The sequence below is a fragment of the Lichenostomus cassidix genome, chromosome 26, assembly GCF_008360975.1.
Source record: "Lichenostomus cassidix isolate B80296 chromosome 26, HeHo_3.0, whole genome shotgun sequence".
NCBI lineage: Eukaryota > Metazoa > Chordata > Aves > Passeriformes > Meliphagidae > Lichenostomus > Lichenostomus cassidix.
In genome coordinates, this window is record NC_139506.1 from 4320482 (window position 1) to 4330394 (window position 9913).

Below are 9913 nucleotides of genomic sequence, written 5' to 3' on the forward strand. Positions count from 1 at the left end.
CGGGGGGAGCCGGGGGGAGGCGGGAGGAGCCGGGAGGAGGCGAGAGGAGCCGGGGGGAGGCGGGAGGAGCTGGGGGGAGGCGGAGGGATGCGGGGGGAGGCGGGAGGAGCCGGGGGAGGGAGGCGGGAGCATCGCGGCGGAGGCGGCGGACAATGGCGGGCAGAGCGCGGGGCGGTGCGGGGCCATCTCCCGGCTGCGCTCCGCATTGCACAGAGCCCGGGCTGGTGTCCCCCGGTGTCCCCCGGAATGTCCCCGGGGTGCTCTGCAATGCAAAGAGTCCGGGCTGGTGTCCCCCTGAATGTCCCCGGGGTGCTCCGTATTGCACAGAGCCCGGGCTGGTGTCCCACGGTGTCCCCTGATGTCCCCCGAATGTCCCCGGGATGCTCCTGGTCTCTCTCCGTATTGCACAGAGCCTGTGCCGATCCCACCCAGTGTCCCCCCGAATGTCCCCGGGGTGCTCCGTATTGCACAGGGTCCGGGCTGGTGGCCCCTGGTGTTCCCCGAATGTCCCCGGGGTGCTCCTGGTCTCCCTCGGTATTGCACAGGGTCCGAGCTGGTGTCCCCCGGTGTCCCCCTGAATGCCCCCGGGATGCTCCTGGTCTCCCTTCGCATTGCACAGAGCCCGAACCGCTGTCCCCCCGCGTGTCCCCGGGATGCTCCCAGCCCTCCCCACCGAATCCCGGCGACATTCCCCCCTCGTGTCCCCATCCCGGGACTCCCAGCTGCTCCCACCGCTCTGCCCTTGTCCCCCTCCACCTCCCCCACCCTCGGGGACATCCCTGGGGACCCCAAATTCACCCCCCGCCCTGGTCCCCAGAGCCCCCCAGCTGGATGGGGACACTGCCACCCCTGCAGCCGGACCGGGTGACACCCCGAGTGGCCACACGTGCCCGAGGGCTGGCAGAGGTGGCCGGGCTGTGTTTTCCCTGGCAGGTGGGGACAGTGACACCCGGAATGGCAGGAGAGCCTCCTGGGAGAGCCGCGGGGCACAGCTGGGCTCGGGTTTAGCGCAGGCACAGATTATCCCGGGATTATGGAGCGCAGGGGATTAGCCCGGCCTTCCGCGAGGTTCCCCGGGAGGCTGGAGGGGTTTGTGGGATTCACCAAGCGTGCGAGGAGGTGTTGGGATCTTGGGGTGACCCCATGTCCCTGCAGGCCCCAGCCAGCCTCGTGTGCAAGGGACACCATTCCCTGTCCTGGGATAGATCATTCCCTGTCCTGGATGGATCATTCCCTGTCCTGGATTGGTCATTCCCTGTCCTGGATCGATCATTCCCTGTACTGGGATCGATCATTCCCTGTCCCGGGATCAATCATTCCCTGTCCTGGATGGATCATTCCCTATTCTGTGATCAATCATTCCCTGTACTGGGATAGATCATTCCCTGTCCTGGGATGGATCATTCCTATCCCGGGATAGATCATTCCTTGTCCTGGAAAGGTTCATTCCCTGTCCTGGATCGATCATTCCCTGTCCCGGGATGGATCATTCCCTGTTCTGGATGGATCATTCCCTGTCCTGGAATGGATCATTCCCTGTCCTGGAATGGATCATTCCCTGTCCTGGGATGGATCGTTCCCTGTCCTGGATCGATCATTCCCTGTCCCGGGATGGATCATTCCCTGTTCTGGGATGGATCGTTCCCTGTCCTGGGATGGATCGTTCCCTGTCCTGGATCGATCATTCCCTGTCCTGGAAAGGTTCATTCCCTGTCCTGGATCGATCATTCCCTGTCCTCCTCTTCCCCTCTGAACCCCACTTTGCTGGGGGAACCCCAAAGCCGGCAGTGGGGACCCACAGCCCGCGGGGTTAATGGGATAAAAGATGAAATGGGATTTAAAAAGGTGTGGGATGAGCCCGGTGTGGGTTTGTTGGGATCCTGAGCTGTGCCAGAACCCCGGGATTGCCCGGGAGTGTTCGGGGGGCACAGGGGGGCAGGCAGAGGGGCTTCAATCAGGGGGTTCAATTAGGTTAATTAGGCGGTTTAATTAGGAAGGGGTTCAGGCAGTGAGGGGCAGGCAGGAGGGTGGGGTGCAGACAGTGGGGTGCAGATAGTGGGGTGCAGACAGTGGGGTGCAGACAGTGGTGTGCAGACAGTGGGGTTCAGGCAGGGAGAGCTCAATCGGGGGTGCAGATAGTGGGGTTTAAGGCAGGGAGGTGCAGGCAGGAGGGGGCAGATGGTGGGGTGCAGATGGGGCTTTAAGGTGGGGAGATGGAGGCAGGAGGCTGCAGATAATGGGGTGCAGGCAGGGGTTTAAGGCAGGGAGATGGACTCAGGAGAGTGCAGTGGGGTTCAGATAATGGGGTTCAGGTAGGCGGTACAGATAGTGGGGTTCAGACAATGGGGTGAAGATAATGGGGTTCAGGTAGGGGTACAGACAGCGGGGTGCAGACAGTGGGGTTCAGCTAGGAGGTACAGACAGTGGGGTGCACACAGTGGGGTGCAGATAATGGGGTTCAGGCAGGGGGTACAGACAGTGGGGTGCACACAGTGGGGTGCAGGCAGAGGCAGTATCGACAGTCTCTCACCCCACGTGCAGCGTGATATTCCTACAGTAGGTTCGGTGGCAGCAGAGCCCGGATAGCTCAGTCGGTAGAGCATCAGACTTTTAATCTGAGGGTCCAGGGTTCAAGTCCCTGTTCGGGCGTAAGTGTTTTCCCTCTTTTTTCCCCGCAGAAATTTTTTTTTTTACCCAAAAAAACCCTTTTTACACCCTCGGCACGATCGGCGCTGCCCGCCGGAGGGTCTCTGCTGAGCGCGCGGGGAATTGGGGCAGGAAATAAAAAAAAAATGGGATTAAACTCTACAAAAGTGCAACCGCCCGAACAGGGACTTGAACCCTGGACCCTCAGATTAAAAGTCTGATGCTCTACCGACTGAGCTATCCGGGCTCTGGGTTCGAAACGCCTCCACCGCCCTTATCACCGTACAGCCCAGGGCGGCCGATCCCGGTTTTTCCGGGAATTTGGATCCTTTCCCGGTGCGCGATTCCCTCCCCCGAGAAAAAACATGACTTATTTCTGTCCAGCCTGGGTTGCTCGGCCACAAATCCAGCCCGTCGCGGCGGATTTTGCTGTTTACTCGCTGCGGTTCCGCTTTGGTCTCTTCCCAAGCTTTGGTCTCTTCCCAAGCTTTGGTCTCTTCCCAAGCTTTGGTCTCTTCCCAAGCTCTGCCTCTCTGCTAGGATTAGTGGGAATTTTCCAAGCGTGTGGATCCATTGGAAAGAACCTCTGGAGAGCATTCAGTGCAACCCCCTGACAAGGCAGGGTGGCCTGGAGCAGGGAAGTGAGGGGTTTATAATGAAGAGAGTTGGGAATTGTAATATCCTGGTGGATATTCTATTATCCAGGTGGATATTTCAGTGGATATTCTATTATCCAGGTGGATATTCTGTTGTCCAGGTGGATATTCCAGTGGATATTCTATTATCCAGGTGGATATTCTATTGTCCAGGTGGATATTCTATTGTCCAGGTGGATATTCCAGGGGATATTCTGTTATCCAGGTGGATATTCTATTGTCCAGGTGAATATTCCAGTGGATATTCTGTTATCTAGGTGGATATGATAATGTCCTGGAGAATATTCCAATGTCCAGATGGATATTCAAACGAAGATAGCACAGCTCTAGGGCTCAGGGACCTTGAGTGTTTTGCCGAGTCAGCGATGTTCTCATAGCCAGCATCGATATTTTGATTTATTCCATCCTTAAGGTTTAATAATTCCAGGTGTCCTTGAGGCAGGAATGCTCCTGCTGTCTGCTCCACTGATTTCGTGCTGATGAGGTCTGAAAATATGCGATGGTCTTGTGTCAAAGAGCACTGAGACTTGAGATAATATTGACTTTTTTTATTTTTAATTTTTACTATTTTAATTATTGCTTAATAATTATAGTTTGTTGACTTTTTACCGAGAGTAAAAATTTACTAAATTATTAGTAATAATTACAATTATTACCTATATTTAATAAAATTATTATTATAATTATTATAATTATATTTGTTATGGGTGTCATTCTATTATTTATTATTATATTTATTATATATGATAAATAACGAATTACTATTTATTAATTATATAATAAATAATTATATGTATAATAAACTATATATAATAATAAATAATAAATAATGTGTAATATACATAATACAATTATATATAATAAATTACTAAATTAAAAGCAATAATTTACTAAATTATTACAATTCGTTATCTTGCACAATATATAATATTATACTTTACTAGACACGATATTTATTATGTATTTATCATTTAATATTATTTAATATATTTGTTATTAGTTTTATTTTTTTTTAATTATTTGTTAACATTTTCCAACAGGGCTAAGGGGACGCACCGCCGGGGTCCTCCAAGCCGCCAGGGGGCGCCACACCCCCACGGCGGCAGCTCGTCCCGTCTAGCAGCACACCCCGCTCCGCTCTATGGCCCGGCGCCATGTTGGCCGTGAGGGGAAGCGGCGGCCCGCTCCCCGCTAAAATGGAGGCGCGGAGCCCTCGGGGGGTTTAGGGGCTCCGTGCCCTCCCCAGGCCGGCCCGGAGCCCATGGAGCGGCTGTAGGGTGAGCACGGCGCCGCGGGGATCGGCGGGGCGGCGGGGAGGAAGGAGGCGGTGCCGGCGGGAGGGGCGTGGGGCGGTGGGAGCGGCAGGAACTTTATCTCTTCCCACACAACTCCGGGATCAGCGGCATCGCCCCGCCGCGAAAAGGGACTTTTCTGGGTGCTTTAACTGTGCCCTGAGGGGAGAAAGGCGGAGAGGGAATGTTTGCAAAGGCCTGGAGTGACAGGAGAGGGGGAACGGCTTCGGACTGACGGGAATTCCAAGGTTTCGACGGAATATTGGGAATTATCCCTTCCTAGTGAGGGTGAGGAGGGATGGAATGGAATTCCCAAATAAACTGTGGCTGCTGCTGGATCCTGGGACTGTCCAAGGCCAGGCTGGAGCAATTTGGGATCATTCTGGGATCATTCTGGGATCATTTTGGGATCATTCTGGGATCATTCTGGGATCATTTTGGGATAAACTTTTCGGTCATTTCCATCCCAAACCACTCTAATTCCATGATTTCAGCGCTGAGCTCACACCCAATCTCCCTCATCATCAGGAGTTCATCCCACAAACACTACTTTGATTCACTCAAAGAACTATCAGCTAGCGTGGATAACCCTAAAAAAACCCCATTTTTCCCCTCCTGAAACAGATTGAAATGCAAATCAGGATGTTCAGGGTGGACACAACCCAGGAATTGATCATATAAACAGCAGTTTGATTTACTCAAGGAACTAGCAGCTAAGAAAAGACTATTTTTCCTTCCGAAAACACATTTAAATACAAATCAGGAAGCTCTGCCCTATCCCAAATTCATGGAAAAATCCATTTTTTCCCTTCCTAAAATAGATTTAAACAGATTTATTCCAGGATTTTCAGGGTGTTGGAAGCTCTGCTATCCCAAATTCATGGAAAAATCCATTTTCCCCTCCTAAAATAGATTTAAATAGATTTAAACAGATTTATTCCAGGATGTTCAGGGTGTTGGAAGCTCTGCCCTATCCCAAATTCACGAAAAGTCAATTTTTTCCGCTCCAAAAATAGATTTAAATCCAAATCCCAAACCCATTTAGGGACATTTGCAGAGCAATTCTCTCTTTGTAATTTGAATTAAAGATCACTTTTGTTTTTCCCTCCCGCTTCCCACCAAAGGAGATGTTGCTGTAACGTTTATTTTTTTATTTTTTATTCGTTATCTTCTCTCGTTTAGCAAAGCTTTGGCAGATTTTTTGGCAGATTTTTGGGGGGAGCAGCACCAAAGTTCCATGCCAGCCGCAAAACTCACCTCAGGTATAAATCAGAATTTTTAAAAAGTGGGGTTTTTTTGGTTTTTTGGGATTTTTTGGTGGTTTTTTTTTCAATTTGAAGGTCTGGATTTGAGGCGTGAAAACCCCTCAGGGCCTCTGGTGGAGACAAATTTAATTACCGGTGACTTGATGATCACATCAGTGCTAAAAAGGTTCTTTTAAAAGGTTTTTTTTTAAAGCTTTAAAGCTTCTCCTCCAGGGCTGTTTTACCTAAAATCACAAGGTTTTTTTTTTCAGTATTTTCCTTTATTTGAAAGATGGGAAAAGTGATCACAAACACAGATTTTTACCTAAAATCACGAGTTTGATTTTAGTATTTTGCTTTATTTGAAATCTGAAAAAAATGGTCACAAACACAGATTTTTACCTAAAATCACGAGTTTGATTTTAGTATTTTGCTTTATTTGAAAGCTGAAAAAAGTGATCTCAAATACAGATTTTTACCTAAAATCACCTCAAACCAGGAGTTTGTTTTTTTTGTATTTTGCTTTATTTGAAAGCTGAAAAAAGTGATCTCAAACACAGATTTTTACCTAAAATCACCTCAAACCAGGAGTTTGTTTTTAGTATTTTCCTTTATTTGAAAGCTGAAAAAAGTCACAAACAGAGGCTGTTTTACCTAAAATCACCTCAAATCACGAGTTTTTTGGGTTTTTTTAAATTTATTTTGCCTTATTTGAAAGCTGAAAAAAGTGATTTCAAACACAGATTTTTACCTAAAATCACCTAAAATCACAAGTTTGTTTTTCAGTCTTTTCCTTTATTTGAAAGCTGAAAAAAGTCACGAACAGAGGCTGTTTCACCTAAAATCCCGATTTTTTTTTAGCATTTCCCTTTATGTGAAATCTGAAAAAAATGCTCACAAACACAGATTTTCTACTTAAAATCACCTCAAATCCCGAAGGTTTTTTTTCCAGTATTTCCCTTTATTTGAAAACTCAAAAAAGTGATCACAAACACAGATTTTTACCTAAAATCACGAGATTGTTTTTTTTGTATTTTGCTTTATTTGAAAGCTGAAAAAAGTGGTTAAACACAGAGGTTGTTTTACCTAAAATCACCTCAAATCACGAGTTTGTTTTTCAGTATTTTCCTTTATTTGAAATCTGAAAAAAGTCACAAACAGAGGCTGTTTCACCTAAAATCACCTCAAATCCCGATTTTTTTTAGTATTTTCTTTTATTTGAAATCTGAAAAAAATGCTCACAAACACAGATTTTTCTACTTAAAATCACCTCAAATCCCGAAGGTTTTTTTTTTCAGTATTTCCCTTTATTTGAAAACTCAAAAAAGTGCTCACAAACACAGATTTTTACCTAAAATCACCTCAAATCACAATATTTTTTTTAAAGTATTTCCCTTTATTTAAAAACCCCAAAAAGCTCTCCCACCTGAACCCAATCCCCTGCTGTATTTCCACTTTAAACCGAATTTAAACCCATTTTTTTCCGACTTCCAAACCCCAAAACTCAGTTTGAATTCTTTAAATTCCACTCCCCAGCCGCTTAAAATCTTTCTTTTCTCAAAAACCTCCAACCCGGAGGGGATTTTTAGTGTTTTAAAAAGGAAGTTTCAGTCCAAAAACTGACAAATTTCTCCTTCCCGTGGTGAGGCTGAGCTTTTGGAATGGAAAAAAAAATTTAAATTTCGTGACTCTTTGGTGATTCACCATTTCCTCTGCGACTTTTTTCTGCTCCAGGGAGATTTTTTTGAAGCCTAAAAATCCTATTTTTGGAGGTTTTTCATCCCCTTTCGGCTCCAGGTGGGTTGAGATTTAAGGTTTTGGGGTGAAAATTTGGGATTTTAGATTTCAAATTTGGGATATTTTTTGGAAATTAAAAAGAAAGCGAAAGCGAGCTGGAAATTCCCCTTTTTATTTATTTATTTATTTTTATTTTTTTTTTTCCGGAATTTCCTCCACGTGTTTCAAATTCAAGTTCCAACCGATTCCCAGCTCGGTTTCGATTTGCTGAAAATTCTCTTTTTAAGGGGGGAAAAAAAAAAAGTTTTTAAATTCTATTTAAAGTGGAAACTCAGCAGGGATTTGGTTAATCGTCACCATTTTTATTTCAGCTTTCAAATAATTCAAAATACTGAAAAAAAAAAAATAGAATTTTAGGGAATTTTAGGGAATCTTCCAGCTTTACAGGGAAGGATTTAAACACTGATTTGGTGATATTTGCAACCTGGAAATATTTTTAAAGCTCAGCGATAAAATCTTAATTAACCCCAAAAATTAATTTGAGAGCCGAGGTGATAAAAAAATATAATTTATGGGATCAAATCAGCAGGGAAGGGGTTAAAAGTGATCCCAAAATTCCCTTTTCCCGGGAAGGGGGTGGAGAGGAAATCCAAGGATTTTCTCACATTCGGGACAGAATTTCAAACAGTAACTCCTCCCCTCCCTGGGTGGGGTTTGGGAGGAGAAATTCTGAGTTTTTCCATCCCAAAATCCTGGGGAAATCATCCCAAAATCCCGCGAAATCATCCCAAAATATTCCCGGGAAATCATCCTAAAATCCTGGGAAAATCATCCTAAAATCCTGGGAAAATTATCCCAAAATCCTGGGAAAATCATCCCAAAATCTTCCCGGGAAATCATCCCAAAATCTTCCCGGGAAAATCATCCCAAAATCTTCCCAGCAGGCAGAGGAAAGTCGAGGTGGGTAAGTGTAGATTTTTGGGTTTGAAATTTTGGGAGAATCGGGTAGAATTTGGGGGAATTTTACTGGGAAAAGTGGTTTATAATGCTTAAATTTTTAAATTATATTTTCTTATTTTTTTATATTATTTTTATTATGTTATTATATTATATTTAATGATTTTATTGCTTAATTTATTATGATTATTTTTATTATTTTATTAAATTTTATTTTATTATTTTATTATATCGGTTATTATTATTATATTTTATTATTTCATTACTTAAATTTTTTATTATTTAAATTCATTTTAAAATCCATTAAAAATCCATTTATTCCCCAAATCCAGCTGGGTTTTTTTTTTTTTTTTTTTGAAATTTTGGGACAATCAGGGAGGTTGGGAATGTGCTGATTGTGCTTCCTCCCTGGGGAATCCATGGAATGTGTGGAATTCCCTGGAATTGTGACTCAGCTGCTCTTTGCCTCCACCCTGTGGGATGTTTGCTGATGGAATCATCGAGTTCCCTCAGTGCCAGGAATTCGGGAATTTGGGAATTCTGGAATTTGGGAATTCTAGGGCTGTGTCACTGCCAGGGATTGTGGAATTTGGGAATTCCAGGGCTGTGTCACTGCCAGGGATTATGGAATTCCAGAATTTGGGAATTCCAGAGCTGTGTCCCTGCCAGGAATTCAGGAATTTGGGAATTCTAGTGCTGTGTCTCTGCCAGGAATTGTGGAATTTGGGAATTCCAGTGCTGTGTCACTGCCAGGAATTAATTTGGGAATTCCAGGATCATCCAGAGCTTTGTCCCTGCCAAGAATTATGGAATTTGGGAATTCCAGAGCTGTGTCACTGTCAGGAATTTCAGGATTATCCAGAGTTTTGTCCCTGTCAGGAATTTGGGAATTCTAGGATCATCCAGTTCTGTGTCACTGCCAGGAATTCCAGGATTATCCAGTGCTTTTTCACTGCCAGGAATTTGGGAATTTGGGAATTCCAGTGCTGTATCCCTGCCAGGAATTTGGGAATTCCAGGATCATCCAGTGCTTTTTTTACTGCCAGGAATTCTGGAATTCCAAGATTATCCAGGGCTGTGTCACTGCCAGGAATTCCAGAATTTGGGAATTCTAGTGCTTTGCCACTGCCAGGAATTCCAGAATTTCGGGATTATCCATTCTAGTTCTGTGCCACTGCCAGGAATTATGGAATTCCAGGATTATCCAGAGCTTTGCCACTGGCAGGAATTCTGGAATTTGGGAATTCCAGTGCTGTGTGACTGCCAGGAATTCTGGAATTCCAGGATCATCCAGGGCTGTGTTACTGCTAGGAATTGTGGAATTTGGGAATTCCAGAGCTGTGTTACTGCCAGGAATTCAGGAATTTGGGAATTCCAGTGT

At 45.2% G+C, this 9913-nt stretch overlaps 2 non-coding genes across 2 annotated transcripts; one reads left to right on the forward strand and one right to left on the reverse strand.

The window, feature by feature from the left end:
• The first annotated feature begins 2576 nt into the window (after positions 1-2576).
• On the forward strand, positions 2577-2649 carry TRNAK-UUU (transfer RNA lysine (anticodon UUU)). Its single transcript has one exon. It is a non-coding gene; the product is annotated as a tRNA-Lys (tRNA).
• A 171-nt stretch (positions 2650-2820) lies between these two features.
• TRNAK-UUU (transfer RNA lysine (anticodon UUU)) lies at positions 2821-2893 on the reverse strand. Its single transcript has one exon. It is a non-coding gene; the product is annotated as a tRNA-Lys (tRNA).
• Between the last annotated feature and the right edge of the window lie 7020 nt (positions 2894-9913).